The following is a 25,557-nucleotide window of genomic DNA, read 5'->3' on the forward strand; positions in this document are numbered from 1 at the left end:
TAAAGTGAAGGTCGACAGTTTGAGCCTCACAGGAAGTATTTCATTGGCTTCCCACGAGTGCGTAATGCACAGCGTGGCAGTTGCTAGGAAACGGCCCTATTTGCCGTTCGTTAATATCAAGTTTTCTTTGCATCAATGTGAAAATGTTCCTATTATTAAATACAGTTTCGCTAGTTACAGTTCAAACTGGAAACGACGGAAGAAAGCGGTCCAACGCGCCACATTGGTTCCCGAAAGGGAGGGTGCATTTCCTACGCCACGTCTGACATTGCGTCTTAAATATTCTAAAACTGACATAATTCCATCCTACCGAAAAAAGAAACAGATTTCGCAGTGAGGTTCTATGAGATATTGCTAGAGATGGAAGTCTCTGGGGCTCTTGCCTCGCACGTCAGATTGGCCAAGCGGTCTAAGGCGCCAGATTTAAGCTCTGGTTCCCGTAAGGGAGAGTGGGTTCGAACCCCACATCTGACAATGCATTTTAAACATTCTGAAACTAACATACTCCCTTGATCTTACAGATCAAGTATAAATTACGCAGAAACACGCCATGCAGATTTTACTGGAGACGACAGTGACACCCCGAGCGGTCGAAAAGAAATACCGGAACATACTTTTCCTGTGTCGATTTTTAGCTCTTCTCACGGACGTTTCCGGTGTTGTTGTGTTGTGCCTCTGGGTTCCAAGCGACAGCGAGGCAACCTCAACAGCATCACATACGTGTTTAAATGAATCGTAGTGCCTTAATAAAGATAGATGAAACGGTGGCTCAGGTACTGGAGTTCTGAAGCGGCCGTATTGCGTGGGCAGTAAGCTCACTAAGTTAGTGTGTCATGCTAACAACGGGACGGCTATGCGTTAGATCCCACCAAGGGCTATTCCATATTGGTTCCCTAAAAGGCAGCGCGAGAGACTGCCAGGCAAATCCCAAGTGATCTGTACAAGGACTAAGATGTCCGCACGTCTGGAAACGTTCTCGCCGACTTGTGTGCCACGCTGACGACACGGATTCTCGTCCGATCACCGAGGTTAAGCAGCGTTTTTGCGTGCTTAGTACACGGCTCGGTGGCTAACTAGGAAGTCTGCGTGCTGTTGGATTCTTTAATTTTGCCTTTTCCCTTAGTTTTCGGTGCTGCTGCGCGGTGATGATACGGTCAAGCACGCTGACCCCTCTCTTGCCTCTCGGTACCTAAATTCGCTAGCCTGCGGCCGCAGTCAAATGAAAGGGTCCGTTGTGTGTTTGTCGAGTTGGTCTCTCCCAGTCGTTTCAAGCGACTGTCCTCTACATATACGCCCATTTGCAAGCGTCAGCCGAGCAAAGTCGAGACAAGTCGACACATGGGGACACACGATGCTGTGAATCGCAATCCGCACTAGCCTACGCGGAGCGGGACGAGGGGCGAAGGAAAACCATTCGTAACACGACAGTTCGGAAATTCGACGATCGCCAGCGTTGGAAACACTCTCCTGAGTAAAGAAGACAACTTCCGTGCGGTGTCCGGGTTTCGAACCCGGATCAGCTACTTGGGAAGCAACCATGCTGACCGACACACCACCACCGCCCTCTGCTACGCGCTGCTTGCGCCGTGATGTGTCGCCTTCCCTCCTGGCGCCAGAGGCCGAAGGCAATCTCGCTGTAGGCGCTCAACGCCGAGTGGAAGGCGAGTAAATCTGAACCCGTTTTCCTGGTGCTGCTAGGGCCATATACTGTAACTGAGCGCAGAACTAACTTTTACTGAAGAATCTGCCCTTTAATGCACATCAGGGCGAACACGAAATTTCTAACATGAAGTACTCACTGACGATCCAAAGACGTTTCAGTATGTACGCGTCGGTACCACCGGGGCAGTGCCTAAGTATTGTAAAGTGAAGGTCGACAGTTTGAGCCTCACAGGAAGTATTTCATTGGCTTCCCACGAGTGCGTAATGCACAGCGTGGCAGTTGCTAGGAAACGGCCCTATTTGCCGTTCGTTAATATCAAGTTTTCTTTGCATCAATGTGAAAATGTTCCTATTATTAAATACAGTTTCGCTAGTTACAGTTCAAACTGGAAACGACGGAAGAAAGCGGTCCAACGCGCCACATTGGTTCCCGAAAGGGAGGGTGCATTTCCTACGCCACGTCTGACATTGCGTCTTAAATATTCTAAAACTGACATAATTCCATCCTACCGAAAAAAGAAACAGATTTCGCAGTGAGGTTCTATGAGATATTGCTAGAGATGGAAGTCTCTGGGGCTCTTGCCTCGCACGTCAGATTGGCCGAGCGGTCTAAGGCGCCAGATTTAAGCTCTGGTTCCCGTAAGGGAGCGTGGGTTCGAACCCCACATCTGACAATGCATTTTAAACATTCTGAAACTAACATACTCCCTTGATCTTACAGAACAAGTATAAATTACGCAGAAACACGCCATGCAGATTTTACTGGAGACGACAGTGACACCCCGAGCGGTCGAAAAGAAATACCGGAACATACTTTTCCTGTGTCGATTTTTAGCTCTTCTCACGGACGTTTCCGGTGTTGTTGTGTTGTGCCTCTGGGTTCCAAGCGACAGCGAGGCAACCTCAACAGCATCACATACGTGTTTAAATGAATCGTAGTGCCTTAATAAAGATAGATGAAACGGTGGCTCAGGTACTGGAGTTCTGAAGCGGCCGTATTGCGTGGGCAGTAAGCTCACTAAGTTAGTGTGTCATGCTAACAACGGGACGGCTATGCGTTAGATCCCACCAAGGGCTATTCCATATTGGTTCCCTAAAAGGCAGCGCGAGAGACTGCCAGGCAAATCCCAAGTGATCTGTACAAGGACTAAGATGTCCGCACGTCTGGAAACGTTCTCGCCGACTTGTGTGCCACGCTGACAACACGGATTCTCGTCCGACCACCGAGGTTAAGCAGCGTTTTTGCGTGCTTAGTACACGGCTCGGTGGCTAACTAGGAAGTCTGCGTGCTGTTGGATTCTTTAATTTTGCCTTTTCCCTTAGTTTTCGGTGCTGCTGCGCGGTGATGATACGGTCAAGCACGCTGACCCCTCTCTTGCCTCTCGGTACCTAAATTCGCTAGCCTGCGGCCGCAGTCAAATGAAAGGGTCCGTTGTGTGTTTGTCGAGTTGGTCTCTCCCAGTCGTTTCTAGCGACTGTCCTCTACATATACGCCCATTTGCAAGCGTCAGCCAAGCAAAGTCGAGACAAGTCGACACATGGGGACACACGATGCTGTGAATCGCAATCCGCACTAGCCTACGCGGAGCGGGACGAGGGGCGAAGGAAAACCATTCGTAACACGACAGTTCGGAAATTCGACGATCGCCAGCGTTGGAAACACTCTCCTGAGTAAAGAAGACAACTTCCGTGCGGTGTCCGGGTTTCGAACCCGGATCAGCTACTTGGGAAGCAACCATGCTGACCGACACACCACCACCGCCCTCTGCTACGCGCTGCTTGCGCCGTGATGTGTCGCCTTCCCTCCTGGCGCCAGAGGCCGAAGGCAATCTCGCTGTAGGCGCTCAACGCCGAGTGGAAGGCGAGTAAATCTGAACCCGTTTTCCTGGTGCTGCTAGGGCCATATACTGTAACTGAGCGCAGAACTAACTTTTACTGAAGAATCTGCCCTTTAATGCACATCAGGGCGAACACGAAATTTCTAACATGAAGTACTCACTGACGATCCAAAGACGTTTCAGTATGTACGCGTCGGTACCACCGGGGCAGTGCCTAAGTATTGTAAAGTGAAGGTCGACAGTTTGAGCCTCACAGGAAGTATTTCATTGGCTTCCCACGAGTGCGTAATGCACAGCGTGGCAGTTGCTAGGAAACGGCCCTATTTGCCGTTCGTTAATATCAAGTTTTCTTTGCATCAATGTGAAAATGTTCCTATTATTAAATACAGTTTCGCTAGTTACAGTTCAAACTGGAAACGACGGAAGAAAGCGGTCCAACGCGCCACATTGGTTCCCGAAAGGGAGGGTGCATTTCCTACGCCACGTCTGACATTGCGTCTTAAATATTCTAAAACTGACATAATTCCATCCTACCGAAAAAAGAAACAGATTTCGCAGTGAGGTTCTATGAGATATTGCTAGAGATGGAAGTCTCTGGGGCTCTTGCCTCGCACGTCAGATTGGCCGAGCGGTCTAAGGCGCCAGATTTAAGCTCTGGTTCCCGTAAGGGAGCGTGGGTTCGAACCCCACATCTGACAATGCATTTTAAACATTCTGAAACTAACATACTCCCTTGATCTTACAGAACAAGTATAAATTACGCAGAAACACGCCATGCAGATTTTACTGGAGACGACAGTGACACCCCGAGCGGTCGAAAAGAAATACCGGAACATACTTTTCCTGTGTCGATTTTTAGCTCTTCTCACGGACGTTTCCGGTGTTGTTGTGTTGTGCCTCTGGGTTCCAAGCGACAGCGAGGCAACCTCAACAGCATCACATACGTGTTTAAATGAATCGTAGTGCCTTAATAAAGATAGATGAAACGGTGGCTCAGGTACTGGAGTTCTGAAGCGGCCGTATTGCGTGGGCAGTAAGCTCACTAAGTTAGTGTGTCATGCTAACAACGGGACGGCTATGCGTTAGATCCCACCAAGGGCTATTCCATATTGGTTCCCTAAAAGGCAGCGCGAGAGACTGCCAGGCAAATCCCAAGTGATCTGTACAAGGACTAAGATGTCCGCACGTCTGGAAACGTTCTCGCCGACTTGTGTGCCACGCTGACAACACGGATTCTCGTCCGACCACCGAGGTTAAGCAGCGTTTTTGCGTGCTTAGTACACGGCTCGGTGGCTAACTAGGAAGTCTGCGTGCTGTTGGATTCTTTAATTTTGCCTTTTCCCTTAGTTTTCGGTGCTGCTGCGCGGTGATGATACGGTCAAGCACGCTGACCCCTCTCTTGCCTCTCGGTACCTAAATTCGCTAGCCTGCGGCCGCAGTCAAATGAAAGGGTCCGTTGTGTGTTTGTCGAGTTGGTCTCTCCCAGTCGTTTCTAGCGACTGTCCTCTACATATACGCCCATTTGCAAGCGTCAGCCAAGCAAAGTCGAGACAAGTCGACACATGGGGACACACGATGCTGTGAATCGCAATCCGCACTAGCCTACGCGGAGCGGGACGAGGGGCGAAGGAAAACCATTCGTAACACGACAGTTCGGAAATTCGACGATCGCGAGCGTTGGAAACACTCTCCTGAGTAAAGAAGACAACTTCCGTGCGGTGTCCGGGTTTCGAACCCGGATCAGCTACTTGGGAAGCAACCATGCTGACCGACACACCACTACCGCCCTCTGCTACGCGCTGCTTGCGCCGTGATGTGTCGCCTTCCCTCCTGGCGCCAGAGGCCGAAGGCAATCTCGCTGTAGGCGCTCAACGCCGAGTGGAAGGCGAGTAAATCTGAACCCGTTTTCCTGGTGCTGCTAGGGCCATATACTGTAACTGAGCGCAGAACTAACTTTTACTGAAGAATCTGCCCTTTAATGCACATCAGGGCGAACACGAAATTTCTAACATGAAGTACTCACTGACGATCCAAAGACGTTTCAGTATGTACGCGTCGGTACCACCGGGGCAGTGCCTAAGTATTGTAAAGTGAAGGTCGACAGTTTGAGCCTCACAGGAAGTATTTCATTGGCTTCCCACGAGTGCGTAATGCACAGCGTGGCAGTTGCTAGGAAACGGCCCTATTTGCCGTTCGTTAATATCAAGTTTTCTTTGCATCAATGTGAAAATGTTCCTATTATTAAATACAGTTTCGCTAGTTACAGTTCAAACTGGAAACGACGGAAGAAAGCGGTCCAACGCGCCACATTGGTTCCCGAAAGGGAGGGTGCATTTCCTACGCCACGTCTGACATTGCGTCTTAAATATTCTAAAACTGACATAATTCCATCCTACCGAAAAAAGAAACAGATTTCGCAGTGAGGTTCTATGAGATATTGCTAGAGATGGAAGTCTCTGGGGCTCTTGCCTCGCACGTCAGTTTGGCCGAGCGGTCTAAGGCGCCAGATTTAAGCTCTGGTTCCCGTAAGGGAGCGTGGGTTCGAACCCCACATCTGACAATGCATTTTAAACATTCTGAAACTAACATACTCCCTTGATCTTACAGAACAAGTATAAATTACGCAGAAACACGCCATGCAGATTTTACTGGAGACGACAGTGACACCCCGAGCGGTCGAAAAGAAATACCGGAACATACTTTTCCTGTGTCGATTTTTAGCTCTTCTCACGGACGTTTCCGGTGTTGTTGTGTTGTGCCTCTGGGTTCCAAGCGACAGCGAGGCAACCTCAACAGCATCACATACGTGTTTAAATGAATCGTAGTGCCTTAATAAAGATAGATGAAACGGTGGCTCAGGTACTGGAGTTCTGAAGCGGCCGTATTGCGTGGGCAGTAAGCTCACTAAGTTAGTGTGTCATGCTAACAACGGGAGGGCTATGCGTTATATCCCACCAAGGGCTATTCCATATTGGTTCCCTAAAAGGCAGCGCGAGAGACTGCCAGGCAAATCCCAAGTGATCTGTACAAGGACTAAGATGTCCGCACGTCTGGAAAAGTTCTCGCCGACCTGTGTGCCACGCTGACGACACGGATTCTCGTCCGATCACCGAGGTTAAGCAGCGTTTTTGCGTGCTTAGTACACGGCTCGGTGGCTAACTAGGAAGTCTGCGTGCTGTTGGATTCTTTAATTTTGCCTTTTCCCTTAGTTTTCGGTGCTGCTGCGCGGTGATGATACGGTCAAGCACGCTGACCCCTCTCTTGCCTCTCGGTACCTAAATTCGCTAGCCTGCGGCCGCAGTCAAATGAAAGGGTCCGTTGTGTGTTTGTCGAGTTGGTCTCTCCCAGTCGTTTCTAGCGACTGTCCTCTACATATACGCCCATTTGCAAGCGTCAGCCGAGCAAAGTCGAGACAAGTCGACACATGGGGACACACGATGCTGTGAATCGCAATCCGCACTAGCCTACGCGGAGCGGGACGAGGGGCGAAGGAAAACCATTCGTAACACGACAGTTCGGAAATTCGACGATCGCCAGCGTTGGAAACACTCTCCTGAGTAAAGAAGACAACTTCCGTGCGGTGTCCGGGTTTCGAACCCGGATCAGCTACTTGGGAAGCAACCATGCTGACCGACACACCACCACCGCCCTCTGCTACGCGCTGCTTGCGCCGTGATGTGTCGCCTTCCCTCCTGGCGCCAGAGGCCGAAGGCAATCTCGCTGTAGGCGCTCAACGCCGAGTGGAAGGCGAGTAAATCTGAACCCGTTTTCCTGGTGCTGCTAGGGCCATATACTGTAACTGAGCGCAGAACTAACTTTTACTGAAGAATCTGCCCTTTAATGCACATCAGGGCGAACACGAAATTTCTAACATGAAGTACTCACTGACGATCCAAAGACGTTTCAGTATGTACGCGTCGGTACCACCGGGGCAGTGCCTAAGTATTGTAAAGTGAAGGTCGACAGTTTGAGCCTCACAGGAAGTATTTCATTGGCTTCCCACGAGTGCGTAATGCACAGCGTGGCAGTTGCTAGGAAACGGCCCTATTTGCCGTTCGTTAATATCAAGTTTTCTTTGCATCAATGTGAAAATGTTCCTATTATTAAATACAGTTTCGCTAGTTACAGTTCAAACTGGAAACGACGGAAGAAAGCGGTCCAACGCGCCACATTGGTTCCCGAAAGGGAGGGTGCATTTCCTACGCCACGTCTGACATTGCGTCTTAAATATTCTAAAACTGACATAATTCCATCCTACCGAAAAAAGAAACAGATTTCGCAGTGAGGTTCTATGAGATATTGCTAGAGATGGAAGTCTCTGGGGCTCTTGCCTCGCACGTCAGTTTGGCCGAGCGGTCTAAGGCGCCAGATTTAAGCTCTGGTTCCCGTAAGGGAGCGTGGGTTCGAACCCCACATCTGACAATGCATTTTAAACATTCTGAAACTAACATACTCCCTTGATCTTACAGAACAAGTATAAATTACGCAGAAACACGCCATGCAGATTTTACTGGAGACGACAGTGACACCCCGAGCGGTCGAAAAGAAATACCGGAACATACTTTTCCTGTGTCGATTTTTAGCTCTTCTCACGGACGTTTCCGGTGTTGTTGTGTTGTGCCTCTGGGTTCCAAGCGACAGCGAGGCAACCTCAACAGCATCACATACGTGTTTAAATGAATCGTAGTGCCTTAATAAAGATAGATGAAACGGTGGCTCAGGTACTGGAGTTCTGAAGCGGCCGTATTGCGTGGGCAGTAAGCTCACTAAGTTAGTGTGTCATGCTAACAACGGGACGGCTATGCGTTATATCCCACCAAGGGCTATTCCATATTGGTTCCCTAAAAGGCAGCGCGAGAGACTGCCAGGCAAATCCCAAGTGATCTGTACAAGGACTAAGATGTCCGCACGTCTGGAAAAGTTCTCGCCGACCTGTGTGCCACGCTGACGACACGGATTCTCGTCCGATCACCGAGGTTAAGCAGCGTTTTTGCGTGCTTAGTACACGGCTCGGTGGCTAACTAGGAAGTCTGCGTGCTGTTGGATTCTTTAATTTTGCCTTTTCCCTTAGTTTTCGGTGCTGCTGCGCGGTGATGATACGGTCAAGCACGCTGACCCCTCTCTTGCCTCTCGGTACCTAAATTCGCTAGCCTGCGGCCGCAGTCAAATGAAAGGGTCCGTTGTGTGTTTGTCGAGTTGGTCTCTCCCAGTCGTTTCTAGCGACTGTCCTCTACATATACGCCCATTTGCAAGCGTCAGCCGAGCAAAGTCGAGACAAGTCGACACATGGGGACACACGATGCTGTGAATCGCAATCCGCACTAGCCTACGCGGAGCGGGACGAGGGGCGAAGGAAAACCATTCGTAACACGACAGTTCGGAAATTCGACGATCGCCAGCGTTGGAAACACTCTCCTGAGTAAAGAAGACAACTTCCGTGCGGTGTCCGGGTTTCGAACCCGGATCAGCTACTTGGGAAGCAACCATGCTGACCGACACACCACCACCGCCCTCTGCTACGCGCTGCTTGCGCCGTGATGTGTCGCCTTCCCTCCTGGCGCCAGAGGCCGAAGGCAATCTCGCTGTAGGCGCTCAACGCCGAGTGGAAGGCGAGTAAATCTGAACCCGTTTTCCTGGTGCTGCTAGGGCCATATACTGTAACTGAGCGCAGAACTAACTTTTACTGAAGAATCTGCCCTTTAATGCACATCAGGGCGAACACGAAATTTCTAACATGAAGTACTCACTGACGATCCAAAGACGTTTCAGTATGTACGCGTCGGTACCACCGGGGCAGTGCCTAAGTATTGTAAAGTGAAGGTCGACAGTTTGAGCCTCACAGGAAGTATTTCATTGGCTTCCCACGAGTGCGTAATGCACAGCGTGGCAGTTGCTAGGAAACGGCCCTATTTGCCGTTCGTTAATATCAAGTTTTCTTTGCATCAATGTGAAAATGTTCCTATTATTAAATACAGTTTCGCTAGTTACAGTTCAAACTGGAAACGACGGAAGAAAGCGGTCCAACGCGCCACATTGGTTCCCGAAAGGGAGGGTGCATTTCCTACGCCACGTCTGACATTGCGTCTTAAATATTCTAAAACTGACATAATTCCATCCTACCGAAAAAAGAAACAGATTTCGCAGTGAGGTTCTATGAGATATTGCTAGAGATGGAAGTCTCTGGGGCTCTTGCCTCGCACGTCAGTTTGGCCGAGCGGTCTAAGGCGCCAGATTTAAGCTCTGGTTCCCGTAAGGGAGCGTGGGTTCGAACCCCACATCTGACAATGCATTTTAAACATTCTGAAACTAACATACTCCCTTGATCTTACAGAACAAGTATAAATTACGCAGAAACACGCCATGCAGATTTTACTGGAGACGACAGTGACACCCCGAGCGGTCGAAAAGAAATACCGGAACATACTTTTCCTGTGTCGATTTTTAGCTCTTCTCACGGACGTTTCCGGTGTTGTTGTGTTGTGCCTCTGGGTTCCAAGCGACAGCGAGGCAACCTCAACAGCATCACATACGTGTTTAAATGAATCGTAGTGCCTTAATAAAGATAGATGAAACGGTGGCTCAGGTACTGGAGTTCTGAAGCGGCCGTATTGCGTGGGCAGTAAGCTCACTAAGTTAGTGTGTCATGCTAACAACGGGACGGCTATGCGTTATATCCCACCAAGGGCTATTCCATATTGGTTCCCTAAAAGGCAGCGCGAGAGACTGCCAGGCAAATCCCAAGTGATCTGTACAAGGACTAAGATGTCCGCACGTCTGGAAAAGTTCTCGCCGACCTGTGTGCCACGCTGACGACACGGATTCTCGTCCGATCACCGAGGTTAAGCAGCGTTTTTGCGTGCTTAGTACACGGCTCGGTGGCTAACTAGGAAGTCTGCGTGCTGTTGGATTCTTTAATTTTGCCTTTTCCCTTAGTTTTCGGTGCTGCTGCGCGGTGATGATACGGTCAAGCACGCTGACCCCTCTCTTGCCTCTCGGTACCTAAATTCGCTAGCCTGCGGCCGCAGTCAAATGAAAGGGTCCGTTGTGTGTTTGTCGAGTTGGTCTCTCCCAGTCGTTTCTAGCGACTGTCCTCTACATATACGCCCATTTGCAAGCGTCAGCCGAGCAAAGTCGAGACAAGTCGACACATGGGGACACACGATGCTGTGAATCGCAATCCGCACTAGCCTACGCGGAGCGGGACGAGGGCGAAGGAAAACCATTCGTAACACGACAGTTCGGAAATTCGACGATCGCCAGCGTTGGAAACACTCTCCTGAGTAAAGAAGACAACTTCCGTGCGGTGTCCGGGTTTCGAACCCGGATCAGCTACTTGGGAAGCAACCATGCTGACCGACACACCACCACCGCCCTCTGCTACGCGCTGCTTGCGCCGTGATGTGTCGCCTTCCCTCCTGGCGCCAGAGGCCGAAGGCAATCTCGCTGTAGGCGCTCAACGCCGAGTGGAAGGCGAGTAAATCTGAACCCGTTTTCCTGGTGCTGCTAGGGCCATATACTGTAACTGAGCGCAGAACTAACTTTTACTGAAGAATCTGCCCTTTAATGCACATCAGGGCGAACACGAAATTTCTAACATGAAGTACTCACTGACGATCCAAAGACGTTTCAGTACGTACGCGTCGGTACCACCGGGGCAGTGCCTAAGTATTGTAAAGTGAAGGTCGACAGTTTGAGCCTCACAGGAAGTATTTCATTGGCTTCCCACGAGTGCGTAATGCACAGCGTGGCAGTTGCTAGGAAACGGCCCTATTTGCCGTTCGTTAATATCAAGTTTTCTTTGCATCAATGTGAAAATGTTCCTATTATTAAATACAGTTTCGCTAGTTACAGTTCAAACTGGAAACGACGGAAGAAAGCGGTCCAACGCGCCACATTGGTTCCCGAAAGGGAGGGTGCATTTCCTACGCCACGTCTGACATTGCGTCTTAAATATTCTAAAACTGACATAATTCCATCCTACCGAAAAAAGAAACAGATTTCGCAGTGAGGTTCTATGAGATATTGCTAGAGATGGAAGTCTCTGGGGCTCTTGCCTCGCACGTCAGATTGGCCGAGCGGTCTAAGGCGCCAGATTTAAGCTCTGGTTCCCGTAAGGGAGCGTGGGTTCGAACCCCACATCTGACAATGCATTTTAAACATTCTGAAACTAACATACTCCCTTGATCTTACAGAACAAGTATAAATTACGCAGAAACACGCCATGCAGATTTTACTGGAGACGACAGTGACACCCCGAGCGGTCGAAAAGAAATACCGGAACATACTTTTCCTGTGTCGATTTTTAGCTCTTCTCACGGACGTTTCCGGTGTTGTTGTGTTGTGCCTCTGGGTTCCAAGCGACAGCGAGGCAACCTCAACAGCATCACATACGTGTTTAAATGAATCGTAGTGCCTTAATAAAGATAGATGAAACGGTGGCTCAGGTACTGGAGTTCTGAAGCGGCCGTATTGCGTGGGCAGTAAGCTCACTAAGTTAGTGTGTCATGCTAACAACGGGACGGCTATGCGTTAGATCCCACCAAGGGCTATTCCATATTGGTTCCCTAAAAGGCAGCGCGAGAGACTGCCAGGCAAATCCCAAGTGATCTGTACAAGGACTAAGATGTCCGCACGTCTGGAAACGTTCTCGCCGACTTGTGTGCCACGCTGACAACACGGATTCTCGTCCGACCACCGAGGTTAAGCAGCGTTTTTGCGTGCTTAGTACACGGCTCGGTGGCTAACTAGGAAGTCTGCGTGCTGTTGGATTCTTTAATTTTGCCTTTTCCCTTAGTTTTCGGTGCTGCTGCGCGGTGATGATACGGTCAAGCACGCTGACCCCTCTCTTGCCTCTCGGTACCTAAATTCGCTAGCCTGCGGCCGCAGTCAAATGAAAGGGTCCGTTGTGTGTTTGTCGAGTTGGTCTCTCCCAGTCGTTTCTAGCGACTGTCCTCTACATATACGCCCATTTGCAAGCGTCAGCCAAGCAAAGTCGAGACAAGTCGACACATGGGGACACACGATGCTGTGAATCGCAATCCGCACTAGCCTACGCGGAGCGGGACGAGGGGCGAAGGAAAACCATTCGTAACACGACAGTTCGGAAATTCGACGATCGCCAGCGTTGGAAACACTCTCCTGAGTAAAGAAGACAACTTCCGTGCGGTGTCCGGGTTTCGAACCCGGATCAGCTACTTGGGAAGCAACCATGCTGACCGACACACCACCACCGCCCTCTGCTACGCGCTGCTTGCGCCGTGATGTGTCGCCTTCCCTCCTGGCGCCAGAGGCCGAAGGCAATCTCGCTGTAGGCGCTCAACGCCGAGTGGAAGGCGAGTAAATCTGAACCCGTTTTCCTGGTGCTGCTAGGGCCATATACTGTAACTGAGCGCAGAACTAACTTTTACTGAAGAATCTGCCCTTTAATGCACATCAGGGCGAACACGAAATTTCTAACATGAAGTACTCACTGACGATCCAAAGACGTTTCAGTATGTACGCGTCGGTACCACCGGGGCAGTGCCTAAGTATTGTAAAGTGAAGGTCGACAGTTTGAGCCTCACAGGAAGTATTTCATTGGCTTCCCACGAGTGCGTAATGCACAGCGTGGCAGTTGCTAGGAAACGGCCCTATTTGCCGTTCGTTAATATCAAGTTTTCTTTGCATCAATGTGAAAATGTTCCTATTATTAAATACAGTTTCGCTAGTTACAGTTCAAACTGGAAACGACGGAAGAAAGCGGTCCAACGCGCCACATTGGTTCCCGAAAGGGAGGGTGCATTTCCTACGCCACGTCTGACATTGCGTCTTAAATATTCTAAAACTGACATAATTCCATCCTACCGAAAAAAGAAACAGATTTCGCAGTGAGGTTCTATGAGATATTGCTAGAGATGGAAGTCTCTGGGGCTCTTGCCTCGCACGTCAGTTTGGCCGAGCGGTCTAAGGCGCCAGATTTAAGCTCTGGTTCCCGTAAGGGAGCGTGGGTTCGAACCCCACATCTGACAATGCATTTTAAACATTCTGAAACTAACATACTCCCTTGATCTTAGAGAACAAGTATAAATTACGCAGAAACACGCCATGCAGATTTTACTGGAGACGACAGTGACACCCCGAGCGGTCGAAAAGAAATACCGGAACATACTTTTCCTGTGTCGATTTTTAGCTCTTCTCACGGACGTTTCCGGTGTTGTTGTGTTGTGCCTCTGGGTTCCAAGCGACAGCGAGGCAACCTCAACAGCATCACATACGTGTTTAAATGAATCGTAGTGCCTTAATAAAGATAGATGAAACGGTGGCTCAGGTACTGGAGTTCTGAAGCGGCCGTATTGCGTGGGCAGTAAGCTCACTAAGTTAGTGTGTCATGCTAACAACGGGACGGCTATGCGTTATATCCCACCAAGGGCTATTCCATATTGGTTCCCTAAAAGGCAGCGCGAGAGACTGCCAGGCAAATCCCAAGTGATCTGTACAAGGACTAAGATGTCCGCACGTCTGGAAAAGTTCTCGCCGACCTGTGTGCCACGCTGACGACACGGATTCTCGTCCGATCACCGAGGTTAAGCAGCGTTTTTGCGTGCTTAGTACACGGCTCGGTGGCTAACTAGGAAGTCTGCGTGCTGTTGGATTCTTTAATTTTGCCTTTTCCCTTAGTTTTCGGTGCTGCTGCGCGGTGATGATACGGTCAAGCACGCTGACCCCTCTCTTGCCTCTCGGTACCTAAATTCGCTAGCCTGCGGCCGCAGTCAAATGAAAGGGTCCGTTGTGTGTTTGTCGAGTTGGTCTCTCCCAGTCGTTTCTAGCGACTGTCCTCTACATATACGCCCATTTGCAAGCGTCAGCCGAGCAAAGTCGAGACAAGTCGACACATGGGGACACACGATGCTGTGAATCGCAATCCGCACTAGCCTACGCGGAGCGGGACGAGGGGCGAAGGAAAACCATTCGTAACACGACAGTTCGGAAATTCGACGATCGCCAGCGTTGGAAACACTCTCCTGAGTAAAGAAGACAACTTCCGTGCGGTGTCCGGGTTTCGAACCCGGATCAGCTACTTGGGAAGCAACCATGCTGACCGACACACCACCACCGCCCTCTGCTACGCGCTGCTTGCGCCGTGATGTGTCGCCTTCCCTCCTGGCGCCAGAGGCCGAAGGCAATCTCGCTGTAGGCGCTCAACGCCGAGTGGAAGGCGAGTAAATCTGAACCCGTTTTCCTGGTGCTGCTAGGGCCATATACTGTAACTGAGCGCAGAACTAACTTTTACTGAAGAATCTGCCCTTTAATGCACATCAGGGCGAACACGAAATTTCTAACATGAAGTACTCACTGACGATCCAAAGACGTTTCAGTATGTACGCGTCGGTACCACCGGGGCAGTGCCTAAGTATTGTAAAGTGAAGGTCGACAGTTTGAGCCTCACAGGAAGTATTTCACTGGCTTCCCACGAGTGCGTAATGCACAGCGTGGCAGTTGCTAGGAAACGGCCCTATTTGCCGTTCGTTAATATCAAGTTTTCTTTGCATCAATGTGAAAATGTTCCTATTATTAAATACAGTTTCGCTAGTTACAGTTCAAACTGGAAACGACGGAAGAAAGCAGTCCAACGCGCCTCATTGGTTCCCGAAAGGGAGGGTGCATTTCCTACGCCACGTCTGACATTCCGTCTTAAATATTCTAAAACTGACATAATTCCATCCTACCGAAAAAAGAAACAGATTTCGCAGTGAGGTTCTATGAGATATTGCTAGAGATGGAAGTCTCTGGGGCTCTTGCCTCGCACGTCAGATTGGCCGAGCGGTCTCAGGCGCCAGATTTAAGCTCTGGTTCCCGTAAGGGAGCGTGGGTTCGAACCCCACATCTGACAATGCATTTTAAACATTCTGAAACTAACATACTCCCTTGATCTTACAGAACAAGTATAAATTACGCAGAAACACGCCATGCAGATTTTACTGGAGACGACAGTGACACCCCGAGCGGTCGAAAAGAAATACCGGAACATACTTTTCCTGTGTCGATTTTTAGCTCTTCTCACGGACGTTTCCGGTGTTGTTGTGTTGTGCCTCTGGGTTCCAAGCGACAGCGAGGCAACCTCAACAGCATCACATACGTGTTTAAATGAATCGTAGTGCCTTAATAAAGATAGATGAAACGGTGGCTCAGGTACTGGAGTTCTGAAGCGGCCGTATTGCGTGGGCAGTAAGCTCACTAAGTTAGTGTGTCATGCTAACAACGGGACGGCTATGCGTTAGATCCCACCAAGGGCTATTCCATATTGGTTCCCTAAAAGGCAGCGCGAGAGACTGCCAGGCAAATCCCAAGTGATCTGTACAAGGACTAAGATGTCCGCACGTCTGGAAACGTTCTCGCCGACTTGTGTGCCACGCTGACGACACGGATTCTCGTCCGACCACCGAGGTTAAGCAGCGTTTTTGCGTGCTTAGTACACGGCTCGGTGGCTAACTAGGAAGTCTGCGTGCTGTTGGATTCTTTAATTTTGCCTTTTCCCTTAGTTTTCGGTGCTGCTGCGCGGTGATGATACGGTCAAGCACGCTGACCCCTCTCTTGCCTCTCGGTACCTAAATTCGCTAGCCTGCGGCCGCAGTCAAATGAAAGGGTCCGTTGTGTGTTTGTCGAGTTGGTCTCTCCCAGTCGTTTCTAGCGACTGTCCTCTACATATACGCCCATTTGCAAGCGTCAGCCAAGCAAAGTCGAGACAAGTCGACACATGGGGACACACGATGCAGTGAATCGCAATCCGCACTAGCCTACGCGGAGCGGGACGAGGGGCGAAGGAAAACCATTCGTAACACGACAGTTCGGAAATTCGACGAACGCCAGCGTTGGAAACACTCTCCTGAGTAAAGAAGACAACTTCCGTGCGGTGTCCGGGTTTCGAACCCGGATCAGCTACTTGGGAAGCAACCATGCTGACCGACACACCACCACCGCCCTCTGCTACGCGCTGCTTGCGCCGTGATGTGTCGCCTTCCCTCCTGGCGCCAGAGGCCGAAGGCAATCTCGCTGTAGGCGCTCAACGCCGTGTGGAAGGCGAGTAAATCTGAACCCGTTTTCCTGGTGCTGCTAGGGCCATATACTGTAACTGAGCGCAGAACTAACTTTTACTGAAGAATCTGCCCTTTAATGCACATCAGGGCGAACACGAAATTTCTAACATGAAGTACTCACTGACGATCCAAAGACGTTTCAGTATGTACGCGTCGGTACCACCGGGGCAGTGCCTAAGTATTGTAAAGTGAAGGTCGACAGTTTGAGCCTCACAGGAAGTATTTCATTGGCTTCCCACGAGTGCGTAATGCACAGCGTGGCAGTTGCTAGGAAACGGCCCTATTTGCCGTTCGTTAATATCAAGTTTTCTTTGCATCAATGTGAAAATGTTCCTATTATTAAATACAGTTTCGCTAGTTACAGTTCAAACTGGAAACGACGGAAGAAAGCGGTCCAACGCGCCACATTGGTTCCCGAAAGGGAGGGTGCATTTCCTACGCCACGTCTGACATTGCGTCTTAAATATTCTAAAACTGACATAATTCCATCCTACCGAAAAAAGAAACAGATTTCGCAGTGAGGTTCTATGAGATATTGCTAGAGATGGAAGTCTCTGGGGCTCTTGCCTCGCACGTCAGATTGGCCAAGCGGTCTAAGGCGCCAGATTTAAGCTCTGGTTCCCGTAAGGGAGAGTGGGTTCGAACCCCACATCTGACAATGCATTTTAAACATTCTGAAACTAACATACTCCCTTGATCTTACAGATCAAGTATAAATTACGCAGAAACACGCCATGCAGATTTTACTGGAGACGACAGTGACACCCCGAGCGGTCGAAAAGAAATACCGGAACATACTTTTCCTGTGTCGATTTTTAGCTCTTCTCACGGACGTTTCCGGTGTTGTTGTGTTGTGCCTCTGGGTTCCAAGCGACAGCGAGGCAACCTCAACAGCATCACATACGTGTTTAAATGAATCGTAGTGCCTTAATAAAGATAGATGAAACGGTGGCTCAGGTACTGGAGTTCTGAAGCGGCCGTATTGCGTGGGCAGTAAGCTCACTAAGTTAGTGTGTCATGCTAACAACGGGACGGCTATGCGTTAGATCCCACCAAGGGCTATTCCATATTGGTTCCCTAAAAGGCAGCGCGAGAGACTGCCAGGCAAATCCCAAGTGATCTGTACAAGGACTAAGATGTCCGCACGTCTGGAAACGTTCTCGCCGACTTGTGTGCCACGCTGACGACACGGATTCTCGTCCGATCACCGAGGTTAAGCAGCGTTTTTGCGTGCTTAGTACACGGCTCGGTGGCTAACTAGGAAGTCTGCGTGCTGTTGGATTCTTTAATTTTGCCTTTTCCCTTAGTTTTCGGTGCTGCTGCGCGGTGATGATACGGTCAAGCACGCTGACCCCTCTCTTGCCTCTCGGTACCTAAATTCGCTAGCCTGCGGCCGCAGTCAAATGAAAGGGTCCGTTGTGTGTTTGTCGAGTTGGTCTCTCCCAGTCGTTTCAAGCGACTGTCCTCTACATATACGCCCATTTGCAAGCGTCAGCCGAGCAAAGTCGAGACAAGTCGACACATGGGGACACACGATGCTGTGAATCGCAATCCGCACTAGCCTACGCGGAGCGGGACGAGGGGCGAAGGAAAACCATTCGTAACACGACAGTTCGGAAATTCGACGATCGCCAGCGTTGGAAACACTCTCCTGAGTAAAGAAGACAACTTCCGTGCGGTGTCCGGGTTTCGAACCCGGATCAGCTACTTGGGAAGCAACCATGCTGACCGACACACCACCACCGCCCTCTGCTACGCGCTGCTTGCGCCGTGATGTGTCGCCTTCCCTCCTGGCGCCAGAGGCCGAAGGCAATCTCGCTGTAGGCGCTCAACGCCGAGTGGAAGGCGAGTAAATCTGAACCCGTTTTCCTGGTGCTGCTAGGGCCATATACTGTAACTGAGCGCAGAACTAACTTTTACTGAAGAATCTGCCCTTTAATGCACATCAGGGCGAACACGAAATTTCTAACATGAAGTACTCACTGACGATCCAAAGACGTTTCAGTATGTACGCGTCGGTACCACCGGGGCAGTGCCTAAGTATTGTAAAGTGAAGGTCGACAGTTTGAGCCTCACAGGAAGTATTTCATTGGCTTCCCACGAGTGCGTAATGCACAGCGTGGCAGTTGCTAGGAAACGGCCCTATTTGCCGTTCGTTAATATCAAGTTTTCTTTGCATCAATGTGAAAATGTTCCTATTATTAAATACAGTTTCGCTAGTTACAGTTCAAACTGGAAACGACGAAAGAAAGCGGTCCAACGCGCCACATTGGTTCCCGAAAGGGAGGGTGCATTTCCTACGCCACGTCTGACATTGCGTCTTAAATATTCTAAAACTGACATAATTCCATCCTACCGAAAAAAGAAACAGATTTCGCAGTGAGGTTCTATGAGATATTGCTAGAGATGGAAGTCTCTGGGGCTCTTGCCTCGCACGTCAGATTGGCCGAGCGGTCTAAGGCGCCAGATTTAAGCTCTGGTTCCCGTAAGGGAGCGTGGGTTCGAACCCCACATCTGACAATGCATTTTAAACATTCTGAAACTAACATACTCCCTTGATCTTACAGAACAAGTATAAATTACGCAGAAACACGCCATGCAGATTTTACTGGAGACGACAGTGACACCCCGAGCGGTCGAAAAGAAATACCGGAACATACTTTTCCTGTGTCGATTTTTAGCTCTTCTCACGGACGTTTCCGGTGTTGTTGTGTTGTGCCTCTGGGTTCCAAGCGACAGCGAGGCAACCTCAACAGCATCACATACGTGTTTAAATGAATCGTAGTGCCTTAATAAAGATAGATGAAACGGTGGCTCAGGTACTGGAGTTCTGAAGCGGCCGTATTGCGTGGGCAGTAAGCTCACTAAGTTAGTGTGTCATGCTAACAACGGGACGGCTATGCGTTAGATCCCACCAAGGGCTATTCCATATTGGTTCCCTAAAAGGCAGCGCGAGAGACTGCCAGGCAAATCCCAAGTGATCTGTACAAGGACTAAGATGTCCGCACGTCTGGAAACGTTCTCGCCGACTTGTGTGCCACGCTGACAACACGGATTCTCGTCCGACCACCGAGGTTAAGCAGCGTTTTTGCGTGCTTAGTACACGGCTCGGTGGCTAACTAGGAAGTCTGCGTGCTGTTGGATTCTTTAATTTTGCCTTTTCCCTTAGTTTTCGGTGCTGCTGCGCGGTGATGATACGGTCAAGCACGCTGACCCCTCTCTTGCCTCTCGGTACCTAAATTCGCTAGCCTGCGGCCGCAGTCAAATGAAAGGGTCCGTTGTGTGTTTGTCGAGTTGGTCTCTCCCAGTCGTTTCTAGCGACTGTCCTCTACATATACGCCCATTTGCAAGCGTCAGCCAAGCAAAGTCGAGACAAGTCGACACATGGGGACACACGATGCTGTGAATCGCAATCCGCACTAGCCTACGCGGAGCGGGACGAGGGGCGAAGGAAAACCATTCGTAACACGACAGTTCGGAAATTCGACGATCGCCAGCGTTGGAAACACTCTCCTGAGTAAAGAAGACAACTTCCGTGCGGTGTCCGGGTTTCGAACCCGGATCAGCTACTTGGGAAGCAACCATGCTGACCGACACACCACCACCGCCCTCTGCTACGCGCTGCTTGCGCCGTGATGTGTCGCCTTCCCTCCTGGCGCCAGAGGCCGAAGGCAATCTCGCTGTAGGCGCTCAACGCCGAGTGGAAGGCGAGTAAATCTGAACCCGTTTTCCTGGTGCTGCTAGGGCCATATACTGTAACTGAGCGCAGAACTAACTTTTACTGAAGAATCTGCCCTTTAATGCACATCAGGGCGAACACGAAATTTCTAACATGAAGTACTCACTGACGATCCAAAGACGTTTCAGTATGTACGCGTCGGTACCACCGGGGCAGTGCCTAAGTATTGTAAAGTGAAGGTCGACAGTTTGAGCCTCACAGGAAGTATTTCATTGGCTTCCCACGAGTGCGTAATGCACAGCGTGGCAGTTGCTAGGAAACGGCCCTATTTGCCGTTCGTTAATATCAAGTTTTCTTTGCATCAATGTGAAAATGTTCCTATTATTAAATACAGTTTCGCTAGTTACAGTTCAAACTGGAAACGACGGAAGAAAGCGGTCCAACGCGCCACATTGGTTCCCGAAAGGGAGGGTGCATTTCCTACGCCACGTCTGACATTGCGTCTTAAATATTCTAAAACTGACATAATTCCATCCTACCGAAAAAAGAAACAGATTTCGCAGTGAGGTTCTATGAGATATTGCTAGAGATGGAAGTCTCTGGGGCTCTTGCCTCGCACGTCAGATTGGCCGAGCGGTCTAAGGCGCCAGATTTAAGCTCTGGTTCCCGTAAGGGAGCGTGGGTTCGAACCCCACATCTGACAATGCATTTTAAACATTCTGAAACTAACATACTCCCTTGATCTTACAGAACAAGTATAAATTACGCAGAAACACGCCATGCAGATTTTACTGGAGACGACAGTGACACCCCGAGCGGTCGAAAAGAAATACCGGAACATACTTTTCCTGTGTCGATTTTTAGCTCTTCTCACGGACGTTTCCGGTGTTGTTGTGTTGTGCCTCTGGGTTCCAAGCGACAGCGAGGCAACCTCAACAGAACAGCATCACATACGTGTTTAAATGAATCGTAGTGCCTTAATAAAGATAGATGAAACGGTGGCTCAGGTACTGGAGTTCTGAAGCGGCCGTATTGCGTGGGCAGTAAGCTCACTAAGTTAGTGTGTCATGCTAACAACGGGACGGCTATGCGTTAGATCCCACCAAGGGCTATTCCATATTGGTTCCCTAAAAGGCAGCGCGAGAGACTGCCAGGCAAATCCCAAGTGATCTGTACAAGGACTAAGATGTCCGCACGTCTGGAAACGTTCTCGCCGACTTGTGTGCCACGCTGACAACACGGATTCTCGTCCGACCACCGAGGTTAAGCAGCGTTTTTGCGTGCTTAGTACACGGCTCGGTGGCTAACTAGGAAGTCTGCGTGCTGTTGGATTCTTTAATTTTGCCTTTTCCCTTAGTTTTCGGTGCTGCTGCGCGGTGATGATACGGTCAAGCACGCTGACCCCTCTCTTGCCTCTCGGTACCTAAATTCGCTAGCCTGCGGCCGCAGTCAAATGAAAGGGTCCGTTGTGTGTTTGTCGAGTTGGTCTCTCCCAGTCGTTTCTAGCGACTGTCCTCTACATATACGCCCATTTGCAAGCGTCAGCCAAGCAAAGTCGAGACAAGTCGACACATGGGGACACACGATGCTGTGAATCGCAATCCGCACTAGCCTACGCGGAGCGGGACGAGGGGCGAAGGAAAACCATTCGTAACACGACAGTTCGGAAATTCGACGATCGCCAGCGTTGGAAACACTCTCCTGAGTAAAGAAGACAACTTCCGTGCGGTGTCCGGGTTTCGAACCCGGATCAGCTACTTGGGAAGCAACCATGCTGACCGACACACCACCACCGCCCTCTGCTACGCGCTGCTTGCGCCGTGATGTGTCGCCTTCCCTCCTGGCGCCAGAGGCCGAAGGCAATCTCGCTGTAGGCGCTCAACGCCGAGTGGAAGGCGAGTAAATCTGAACCCGTTTTCCTGGTGCTGCTAGGGCCATATACTGTAACTGAGCGCAGAACTAACTTTTACTGAAGAATCTGCCCTTTAATGCACATCAGGGCGAACACGAAATTTCTAACATGAAGTACTCACTGACGATCCAAAGACGTTTCAGTATGTACGCGTCGGTACCACCGGGGCAGTGCCTAAGTATTGTAAAGTGAAGGTCGACAGTTTGAGCCTCACAGGAAGTATTTCATTGGCTTCCCACGAGTGCGTAATGCACAGCGTGGCAGTTGCTAGGAAACGGCCCTATTTGCCGTTCGTTAATATCAAGTTTTCTTTGCATCAATGTGAAAATGTTCCTATTATTAAATACAGTTTCGCTAGTTACAGTTCAAACTGGAAACGACGGAAGAAAGCGGTCCAACGCGCCACATTGGTTCCCGAAAGGGAGGGTGCATTTCCTACGCCACGTCTGACATTGCGTCTTAAATATTCTAAAACTGACATAATTCCATCCTACCGAAAAAAGAAACAGATTTCGCAGTGAGGTTCTATGAGATATTGCTAGAGATGGAAGTCTCTGGGGCTCTTGCCTCGCACGTCAGATTGGCCGAGCGGTCTAAGGCGCCAGATTTAAGCTCTGGTTCCCGTAAGGGAGCGTGGGTTCGAACCCCACATCTGACAATGCATTTTAAACATTCTGAAACTAACATACTCCCTTGATCTTACAGAACAAGTATAAATTACGCAGAAACACGCCATGCAGATTTTACTGGAGACGACAGTGACACCCCGAGCGGTCGAAAAGAAATACCGGAACATACTTTTCCTGTGTCGATTTTTAGCTCTTCTCACGGACGTTTCCGGTGTTGTTGTGTTGTGCCTCTGGGTTCCAAGCGACAGCGAGGCAACCTCAACAGCATCACATACGTGTTTAAATGAATCGTAGTGCCTTAATAAAGATAGATGAAACGGTGGCTCAGGTACTGGAGTTCTGAAGCGGCCGTATTGCGTGGGCAGTAAGCTCACTAAGTTAGTGTGTCATGCTAACAACGGGACGGCTATGCGTTAGATCCCACCAAGGGCTATTCCATATTGGTTCCCTAAAAGGCAGCGCGAGAGACTGCCAGGCAAATCCCAAGTGATCTGTACAAGGACTAAGATGTCCGCACGTCTGGAAACGTTCTCGCCGACTTGTGTGCCACGCTGACAACACGGATTCTCGTCCGACCACCGAGGTTAAGCAGCGTTTTTGCGTGCTTAGTACACGGCTCGGTGGCTAACTAGGAAGTCTGCGTGCTGTTGGATTCTTTAATTTTGCCTTTTCCCTTAGTTTTCGGTGCTGCTGCGCGGTGATGATACGGTCAAGCACGCTGACCCCTCTCTTGCCTCTCGGTACCTAAATTCGCTAGCCTGCGGCCGCAGTCAAATGAAAGGGTCCGTTGTGTGTTTGTCGAGTTGGTCTCTCCCAGTCGTTTCTAGCGACTGTCCTCTACATATACGCCCATTTGCAAGCGTCAGCTTTCGCGTCACCCGAGCAAAGTCGAGACAAGTCGACACATGGGGACACACGATGCTGTGAATCGCAATCCGCACTAGCCTACGCGGAGCGGGACGAGGGGCGAAGGAAAACCATTCGTAACACGACAGTTCGGAAATTCGACGATCGCCAGCGTTGGAAACACTCTCCTGAGTAAAGAAGACAACTTCCGTGCGGTGTCCGGGTTTCGAACCCGGATCAGCTACTTGGGAAGCAACCATGCTGACCGACACACCACCACCGCCCTCTGCTACGCGCTGCTTGCGCCGTGATGTGTCGCCTTCCCTCCTGGCGCCAGAGGCCGAAGGCAATCTCGCTGTAGGCGCTCAACGCCGAGTGGAAGGCGAGTAAATCTGAACCCGTTTTCCTGGTGCTGCTAGGGCCATATACTGTAACTGAGCGCAGAACTAACTTTTACTGAAGAATCTGCCCTTTAATGCACATCAGGGCGAACACGAAATTTCTAACATGAAGTACTCACTGACGATCCAAAGACGTTTCAGTATGTACGCGTCGGTACCACCGGGGCAGTGCCTAAGTATTGTAAAGTGAAGGTCGACAGTTTGAGCCTCACAGGAAGTATTTCATTGGCTTCCCACGAGTGCGTAATGCACAGCGTGGCAGTTGCTAGGAAACGGCCCTATTTGCCGTTCGTTAATATCAAGTTTTCTTTGCATCAATGTGAAAATGTTCCTATTATTAAATACAGTTTCGCTAGTTACAGTTCAAACTGGAAACGACGGAAGAAAGCGGTCCAACGCGCCACATTGGTTCCCGAAAGGGAGGGTGCATTTCCTACGCCACGTCTGACATTGCGTCTTAAATATTCTAAAACTGACATAATTCCATCCTACCGAAAAAAGAAACAGATTTCGCAGTGAGGTTCTATGAGATATTGCTAGAGATGGAAGTCTCTGGGGCTCTTGCCTCGCACGTCAGATTGGCCGAGCGGTCTAAGGCGCCAGATTTAAGCTCTGGTTCCCGTAAGGGAGCGTGGGTTCGAACCCCACATCTGACAATGCATTTTAAACATTCTGAAACTAACATACTCCCTTGATCTTACAGAACAAGTATAAATTACGCAGAAACACGCCATGCAGATTTTACTGGAGACGACAGTGACACCCCGAGCGGTCGAAAAGAAATACCGGAACATACTTTTCCTGTGTCGATTTTTAGCTCTTCTCACGGACGTTTCCGGTGTTGTTGTGTTGTGCCTCTGGGTTCCAAGCGACAGCGAGGCAACCTCAACAGCATCACATACGTGTTTAAATGAATCGTAGTGCCTTAATAAAGATAGATGAAACGGTGGCTCAGGTACTGGAGTTCTGAAGCGGCCGTATTGCGTGGGCAGTAAGCTCACTAAGTTAGTGTGTCATGCTAACAACGGGACGGCTATGCGTTAGATCCCACCAAGGGCTATTCCATATTGGTTCCCTAAAAGGCAGCGCGAGAGACTGCCAGGCAAATCCCAAGTGATCTGTACAAGGACTAAGATGTCCGCACGTCTGGAAACGTTCTCGCCGATTTGTGTGCCACGCTGACAACACGGATTCTCGTCCGACCACCGAGGTTAAGCAGCGTTTTTGCGTGCTTAGTACACGGCTCGGTGGCTAACTAGGAAGTCTGCGTGCTGTTGGATTCTTTAATTTTGCCTTTTCCCTTAGTTTTCGGTGCTGCTGCGCGGTGATGATACGGTCAAGCACGCTGACCCCTCTCTTGCCTCTCGGTACCTAAATTCGCTAGCCTGCGGCCGCAGTCAAATGAAAGGGTCCGTTGTGTGTTTGTCGAGTTGGTCTCTCCCAGTCGTTTCTAGCGACTGTCCTCTACATATACGCCCATTTGCAAGCGTCAGCTTTCGCGTCAGCCGAGCAAAGTC

At 50.0% G+C, this 25,557-nt stretch overlaps 14 non-coding genes across 14 annotated transcripts; all 14 read left to right on the plus strand.

Moving 5' to 3' along the window:
* The first annotated feature begins 390 nt into the window (after positions 1 to 390).
* Trnal-uaa (transfer RNA leucine (anticodon UAA)) lies at positions 391 to 474 on the plus strand. Its single transcript has one exon. It is a non-coding gene; the product is annotated as a tRNA-Leu (tRNA).
* A 1,778-nt stretch (positions 475 to 2,252) lies between these two features.
* Trnal-uaa (transfer RNA leucine (anticodon UAA)) lies at positions 2,253 to 2,336 on the plus strand. Its single transcript has one exon. It is a non-coding gene; the product is annotated as a tRNA-Leu (tRNA).
* Positions 2,337 to 4,114: 1,778 nt separating this feature from the next.
* On the plus strand, positions 4,115 to 4,198 carry Trnal-uaa (transfer RNA leucine (anticodon UAA)). The gene has a single exon. It is a non-coding gene; the product is annotated as a tRNA-Leu (tRNA).
* Positions 4,199 to 5,976: 1,778 nt separating this feature from the next.
* On the plus strand, positions 5,977 to 6,060 carry Trnal-uaa (transfer RNA leucine (anticodon UAA)). Its single transcript has one exon. It is a non-coding gene; the product is annotated as a tRNA-Leu (tRNA).
* Positions 6,061 to 7,838: 1,778 nt separating this feature from the next.
* On the plus strand, positions 7,839 to 7,922 carry Trnal-uaa (transfer RNA leucine (anticodon UAA)). The gene has a single exon. It is a non-coding gene; the product is annotated as a tRNA-Leu (tRNA).
* Positions 7,923 to 9,700: 1,778 nt separating this feature from the next.
* Positions 9,701 to 9,784, plus strand: Trnal-uaa (transfer RNA leucine (anticodon UAA)). The gene has a single exon. It is a non-coding gene; the product is annotated as a tRNA-Leu (tRNA).
* A 1,777-nt stretch (positions 9,785 to 11,561) lies between these two features.
* Trnal-uaa (transfer RNA leucine (anticodon UAA)) lies at positions 11,562 to 11,645 on the plus strand. Its single transcript has one exon. It is a non-coding gene; the product is annotated as a tRNA-Leu (tRNA).
* Positions 11,646 to 13,423: 1,778 nt separating this feature from the next.
* Positions 13,424 to 13,507, plus strand: Trnal-uaa (transfer RNA leucine (anticodon UAA)). The gene has a single exon. It is a non-coding gene; the product is annotated as a tRNA-Leu (tRNA).
* A 1,778-nt stretch (positions 13,508 to 15,285) lies between these two features.
* Trnal-uaa (transfer RNA leucine (anticodon UAA)) lies at positions 15,286 to 15,369 on the plus strand. The gene has a single exon. It is a non-coding gene; the product is annotated as a tRNA-Leu (tRNA).
* A 1,778-nt stretch (positions 15,370 to 17,147) lies between these two features.
* Trnal-uaa (transfer RNA leucine (anticodon UAA)) lies at positions 17,148 to 17,231 on the plus strand. Its single transcript has one exon. It is a non-coding gene; the product is annotated as a tRNA-Leu (tRNA).
* Positions 17,232 to 19,009: 1,778 nt separating this feature from the next.
* Positions 19,010 to 19,093, plus strand: Trnal-uaa (transfer RNA leucine (anticodon UAA)). The gene has a single exon. It is a non-coding gene; the product is annotated as a tRNA-Leu (tRNA).
* Positions 19,094 to 20,871: 1,778 nt separating this feature from the next.
* Trnal-uaa (transfer RNA leucine (anticodon UAA)) lies at positions 20,872 to 20,955 on the plus strand. The gene has a single exon. It is a non-coding gene; the product is annotated as a tRNA-Leu (tRNA).
* A 1,783-nt stretch (positions 20,956 to 22,738) lies between these two features.
* Positions 22,739 to 22,822, plus strand: Trnal-uaa (transfer RNA leucine (anticodon UAA)). Its single transcript has one exon. It is a non-coding gene; the product is annotated as a tRNA-Leu (tRNA).
* A 1,790-nt stretch (positions 22,823 to 24,612) lies between these two features.
* On the plus strand, positions 24,613 to 24,696 carry Trnal-uaa (transfer RNA leucine (anticodon UAA)). Its single transcript has one exon. It is a non-coding gene; the product is annotated as a tRNA-Leu (tRNA).
* Positions 24,697 to 25,557: the final 861 nt, after the last annotated feature.

This window comes from Schistocerca serialis, chromosome 7, assembly GCF_023864345.2.
Source record: "Schistocerca serialis cubense isolate TAMUIC-IGC-003099 chromosome 7, iqSchSeri2.2, whole genome shotgun sequence".
NCBI lineage: Eukaryota > Metazoa > Arthropoda > Insecta > Orthoptera > Acrididae > Schistocerca > Schistocerca serialis.